The sequence below is a fragment of the Theobroma umbraticum genome, unplaced genomic scaffold, assembly GCF_002168275.2.
Source record: "Theobroma umbraticum cultivar Fairchild unplaced genomic scaffold, ASM216827v3 scaffold_146.0, whole genome shotgun sequence".
Taxonomy (NCBI): domain Eukaryota; kingdom Viridiplantae; phylum Streptophyta; class Magnoliopsida; order Malvales; family Malvaceae; genus Theobroma; species Theobroma umbraticum.
Genome location: NW_018397265.1, coordinates 2,696,318 through 2,703,463, shown reverse-complemented (window position 1 = coordinate 2,703,463; position 7,146 = coordinate 2,696,318).

Genomic DNA, 7,146 nt, shown 5'->3' with positions numbered 1-7,146 from the left:
AAAACACACTGTAGCCTCATAATCTCATTGATATAAATTTAGGCATACTGACATGATCCATACTTAGTCTTGATTGGCAGAAAGTGAGATGACTTAGTTAGCTGATCAATTATCACCCACATGGCATCATAGCCACCCCTAGCTCATGGTAATCCCATCCTATAATCCGTTGTTTCATGTTCCCACTTGCATTCGGGTATTGGTAACAATTGTAGTAATCTTGAAAGCCTTTGATGTTTAGCCTTCACTTGCTAACAAGTCAAACACTTAAAGACATATTTAGCCACGTCTCTTTTTAATCCCAAACACCAATAAATAAACTTGAAATCATTATACATCTTGGTGGCTCTAGGGTGTATCGTATAGGTTGCCACATGAACCTCTTCCAAAATCTCATTTCTTAGACCATCTATATTTGGCACATAAACTTGTGATTGATATCTCATTAAACCATCAATGCCATACTCAAAGTCTCAAGTTTTATCTTTGCTCTATCCCAAAATATTTTCACCATATATTCATTTTGGTCCTAAGCAGGTTTAATCGAATTGAATATCATGGTTCAGACTTTAAAAAGCGCTAACAAGGTGTTTGAATGATTAATCTCCAAGTCTACCCCCATATTGCCCAAGTCATACAAATTCTGCACCAAGGATCACCTTTCCAGGGTTATATGTGCCCAACTGTTGTCGACTTTCGTCTCAGGGCATCTTTGCTTTGTCAGGATGCTAGAGTACAGTGTAGTCACATTCTTTTAATAACTCCAACCACCTACATTGTCTCAGATTCAAATCTTTCTCCTGAAATATATACTTTAAACTCTTGTAATTGGTATATATTTCGTAAGTTTACCATAGAGATAATGGCACCATTTCAAAGTAATACAATGATGGCCATCTCTAGGTCGTGCATAGGGTAGTTCTATTCATGCCTCTTTAATTGTCGAGAGGCGTATGCTATGACTTTTCCATGTTGCATCAACACGCAACCTCATCTAACCCTTGATGTATCTCAATACATAGTATAGCCTCAAGATCAACACGACAGGCTTAACATCAGTGTAGAAGTGAGGCAAGCTTTAAGCCACTAAAAGCTAGCCTCACATGCATCAAACTAGTCAAACTTGACTGCTTTCTGTGTTAGTCTTGTCAAAGGAAATGCAATCTTAGAAAAATCTTACACAAACCGTTTGTAGTATCCAGCTAAACCTAAAAAAATTTCTAACTTCCATTACAAATGTGGGCCTTGGCCAATTCTCCACAACTTCTATCTTATTGGGATTGACTTGTACTCCTTTCTCAAACACAATGTGTCCTAAGAAATTGACTTTATTTAGCCAAAATTCACACTTCAAAAATTTAGTATACAATTGATGCTCTCTCAAAGTCTGAAGCACGATTATTAAATGATGTGCATGTTCCTCTAGGCTCTTAGAATATACTAACATGTCGTATATGAACATGACTATAAATCTGTCCTAATATGCTCGAAGGACCATATTCATTAAGTCCATATATGCTATAGGTGCATTGATGAGTCCAAATGACATTATTAAGAATTCATAATGTCTGTAACATGTGCGAAACGTTGACTTGGGGATATCATTCCCAAATTCTCAACTGGTAATACCCCTAGCTCAAATCAACCTTAGAAAAGCACATCGCACCTTACAATTGATCAAACGAATGCTCAATTCTCGGGAGTGGACATTTATTCTTAACTATCACTTTATTAAGTTATCGATAATCAATGCATAATTGAAGGCTACTATTCTTTTTCTTTATGAACAGCACTGGAGCTTCTCAAGGCAACACACTTGGGCATATAAAGCCTTTATTCAATAAATCCTCTAATTGCTTCTTAAGCTCTCTTAATTCAGTTGGTACCATTTAATAGAGAGGTATAGAAATTGGCTTCGTATCCGAAATCAAATCAATACAAAATTCAATCTCCTTCTCAGGAGGCAATTTAAACAATTCATTTGGAAATACATCCGAATACTCACCTACTACTGGTACATAATCCACACTCCCATTGTCCCTAGAAATATCTCTCATCATCGTTAGATGCCCTTAGCATTCTTGCCTCGACATGTGTCTAGTAGCCATAATTGACATGACTGTCGCAAACATCAGCCTACCATGCCCATCAATTATAAACAGGGGTTCCCTTATGAACTTAACTTTCACAAGCTTATAGTGGCAATCCACTTTAACAAAGTAGGATATCAATTAGTCCATTCCCAGGATTATGTCCAATTCCAAAGTTAACAACAATACCAAGTCTGCTAACATGTTTTTGTCCTTGATGTGGACCACAAAAGACTTATACACATATTTTGCCATAAATATCTCTTCTAAAGAAGTAGTCATAATTAGGGGTTTCTCCATGTTACTATACAAATAGTCTAACTTTGATACAAAATGAGGGAACATAAAAGAATGTGTTGATTTGAGATCAAATAATACTAATGCCTCGGCACCACAAATAAGAAGTGTACCTGTGACTTTGCATTGGAAGTTTGAGCATTTTGTGGTGTCAGAGTAAACATTTGCACTTGACCTCTAACATCATTTTCCGGTTATGCCAGTCGACCTCGAGATGATAAGGCTATAACCTTGCCCTTTATTACTTTTGACATTACTCCCAACTAGTGCCGTTCTAGGCTGGTAGTTGCCACTTGTTTTACATATCCATGGTCAACTTCTGTTGATTGCCTCCACATGGGGCAATCTTTCATCAAATGCCCAAATTGGCCACATCCAAAACATAACCCATCTACTTTGTGGCACAGTTCCCCATTTGCCTTTCCACAGAGCTACATAAAACACACCTTTGTTTGGGGCCCAAATTAGATGCTCTACTAAACCATTCTCATCTGAAAGGTGGGCTAAACGAATCATTGTTCTGTGGTGGCCTACACGTAAGTGTAGTTCTCTCACGACTCTAATGGTGCATAAATGTTAGATTCCTAGTCATGTTAGAATCTCTTTGGCCTTGTTGGCATTGTTTTTAAGCTCTTCGGCCACTACCTCTTTTCATTTTGGATTCCATTCTCCTAGTTTCAATCATTCTAGCCACATCCACTATTGCCACATAAGAAGCAAATCACTAAGTGGCAAGAACTTTAAACAGCAACTCAATTAGTCCCCTAATAAATCTCTTGATCATCTTTTGCTTAGTTAAGACCAAGTAAGGAGCAATTTTAGATAACTGGGTGAAGCGGAGATCATACTCCATCATTGTCATATCCGGAGTTTATACCAACGTCTTAAACTCTTGTGCCTTTGCATCTTTCACGCTTTTAGGAAAAAAGCATTCTAGAAAAACTTGGACAAATATCTACCATGCTATTGGAGTTTACTTTGATGGGTTACATCTCTTGAGTGATATAAATCATATTCTAACCATATCTTTTAGTCTGAATCCCACCAATTCCACTGATCAATGTGTGGAGCATCTTTTATTCTTGCCATATCTTCCAAAAATCTTTACAGATCTTCCTCCCCATCTGAACCTGTAAATGATAATGACTTGCCACCTAGATTAACAACATTGATAGGTCTAAACAAGTAACTTGTTTTTTCCAAATTGACATACATTGTAAATTTTATCATTTTCAAAAGAAATCTTTAGAAGTCTAATAACCAAGCCTTTTTTTAATACTTTTGAGATAATATGCATGCTAGCATACCTAAGTCTTCTATGCCACAACCAACTATCACATACATCGTTAGCCATAAGACATGATTCATTCCTAATTTCATCAAGAAAAATTACATGCATGTTCTCAATTCTTTTGCCTATGAATATTAGTTTATTAGTGTTAATGTCAATACTTGGCATCCATAGGATTCAAAACAAACTCTATATCTTTTGTCACAATGTTGACTAATGCTTAATAAATTATGCTTTAGACATATAACAAGTAAAACATGCTTGATTTAATTTTAAGAAATGTTACCGATGGTTTCAATTCCTTAAATAATACCTTTGGATCCATCCCAAAAAGAGACACTTTCACTTTTCTTTCTATCAAGATTGGCAAATAATCTTTAATTTTGAATCATATGTTTTGAGTAGCCGTTGACCATGTATCAAGGTTGCCATTCCTTTGGTTGAGCTTGCAAATGTTGTTTTTTCTATCTTTGCTTAACTTACAATATAAGTTTTCAATTTTTCTTTAAAGGTACCCATGCTGTGATGGGTCCTTGAAGGTTAGTAAGCACATAAGAACCTTTAGACACCTAAACCAATTTGGTCCTAGGGAGGTTGTTTCCCTTATGATAATAGTGATAAGAAAGATGTCTTTTTTTGCCACATACATAGCAATAAATTGAAGATGCATCATTTTTCCTTCTAAAAAGTACATTTCTCCTAGGTTCCTTTTCTTTGTTCAAATTATATTTTAAACTCTCTTCTTTTGAAGCTTTGAGACTAGCATTTTCATTCAATGCTTTTTGTAAGGCTTCATTTTTACCTTTAAGTTCCAGTTTCAAAGATTCAAAATCTATTTTGGAGTGCTCAAGTTCAATTTGAAAATATTCCTTCGATTAAAAATAGAGTTGAATCCATACTTGATTTTATTTAATTCATCTTTAGTGCAAGCTTTTCAAATTCAGCATATAGGCAATCATACTTGATAGTGTAATAAGCTCGATGTGAATATTTCTAAGAGAAGGGTGAATTGAAATGTTTTTGAAATTTTGAAGACTCCTTTTCAATTTTAAAAAAATAGAATTCTTTTAGTCCAAATTCCCAATTTGATAATGAGCAAGATAATTAACTTCTTGAAAAATAAGAAAAAATTGAAATGTGAATGAAATTAAAGAAGGAAAAAGAGGGATAAATCAACACAATAGTTTTTATAGAGCTTTGGCCTTTTTGCTTACTTCCTCTCTCTTAGATTCACTTAGATGTTTAAAACCCACTATTGAATTAAAATTCAATACAATGCCTTTTATGGATTGAGCATAACCTTTCAATACAATCCCTTTTTATGGTTAAAGCACAACCACTCTACTTTTTTATCTTGATTAAGGTATAACCACTTAAATGAATACAATGAAAAGAATGTAAGTGTAGCTGGAATGCCTTTAAATAAGTTGAACACCAAGTTAGTGCCATGTTTGGTGAGAAAAAGAATAAGCAATAAAGGCACTTTAGATGGTACAATTGAAGACTTAAATGCAAGAAGAAGAGTACAAAGAATGTTAATGATTTAAGCTGAAATTTTCTTTTAGAGTTGTGTTTCAAAGTCTTTCAACCTTCATAAATGCTGTAGGAGCTTGTATTATAGTTGCTAAATCTTCAAGGGTAGTTAGAGGTTCATTAAATGTGAAAATAGTTGTTCTTCTCTTCATTTAAAGCTCCAACGGTCATATTGTATCGATACATATATGAATATATCGATTTATTACCTCTTTTATTTTTGAATTCCTACTATGATCCATCGATACGCTTTACCATGTATCGATACTTTTGAACTTTCCTACAAGAGTTTGGCCATTCTATTGAACATGTATCAATACATTGGCTAATGTATTATTACTTTTGAGGTAGCAACATTTTGTTGAACATGTATCAATATGTTTAAGGTAGTAAGCATTCTGTTTCATTTCTATCAATAGATTTGAGAAAGTATTAATAGATTGAGTTTGACTTTTCAAAATTTGACTTTTCTTAAGAACATGTATTGATAGATTTCAATATCTATCGATACTTGTCCAAATGTATTTATACATGAAGAATATGTATCGATATAGTTGGACCAAAATGCATTTTTTCAGAGTCCATTTTCATTGTCTTTCTGCTCGAACTCATTTGAAAGTGTTAGGGGATGTCTAGACTTGATATTCCAAGACTTAAATGAATTTTGATAATTTTTTTTGTTATTTCAAAACACGAGATCGATTTGAAAAATATAAAGATAACAATCTCTTTTTTTTTATATGACAAAACAATAAGCAAAATTTGTTCGAGCTTTTGAAAATAGACTCTTTTGAATTTTAAAAATCTAAAAGTTTTATGCAATTTGAATCTTTCCCTTTCTCAATGCTCCTTCACAATTTAAGACTTTTTAAGAATTTCTAATTTTGAAAAAGATTTGACTGTTTTGACAAGAAAGTAATGTAAAATTTACTCATTAACCTCATTCTCCCTCTTTTTGTTATGTCAAAAAGAGATAGCCGATTGCATTTAAAGGCATAGGTCAATGTAAAAAAAATGGTGAACCTTCAATCCATAACAATGTCATGCACAATAAGAGAAGTACAGAATATAGAGATAATAAATGAATCATAAAGAGGAAACAAGGTAGAATAATATTGGAGTAGAATAAAAATATGACCATTAAAAGAAGCATAAACAAGATAGCATACACATAAACAAGCTGCCCACGAGCCTAAACATAAACAAGCTATCCATGAGCATAGAGTAACAGAAAAGCAAAAAATAGTCAAAAATTAGTCACCAATGACAAGGTGAATTCAGTACATAAAATTTGAAGGTAACAAAATGAATGCAATGATTGTGATCAATGATGATGAAAATGGTATGACAATGTGGCCGTGTAATTCAAAAAAAGGTAGTATGTGTTGAGAGTAGGCATTGTCCCTTGTGTTGAACTCAAAATGGTGGTTGAAAGTGAGCTTGGAATTACTCCTCTAGCAACTATTAGTGATAAAGTAACTCCTGATTCTGGGCTTCCAAAGCATCCAACCTGTTAACCACATAAGCATCCATAGATTGCATCAAAGTTAACAATCAAGTAAAAGCTTGCTCAAAATCAAAGGCAATGAACATAGGAGGAAAGCTAGGGCGACACTCGGGTGTACACTCAAACTAGCACTAAGGGTTGCATTAAGAGCTACACTAGGTTTAACATAGGTGTCCTCATTACCTTCATCCTTAACAATATCAAGTTCATTTATAGTTTCTTTGTGTACCCAATTATGGTTGACATACATAGATCCAAGCTTGATGATGGCATGCTCATTGATCTTTATGTGCATACCATGTTGTTTAGGTGGGTCACACTTAGTGTCGATGCCCACAGAGTTAATGATGGTACTAATAGCCATGCCATAAAGTAATGTTTTCCCAAACTTGTTAATGATTGTCAACATATCTTCAAGGATAATTTTG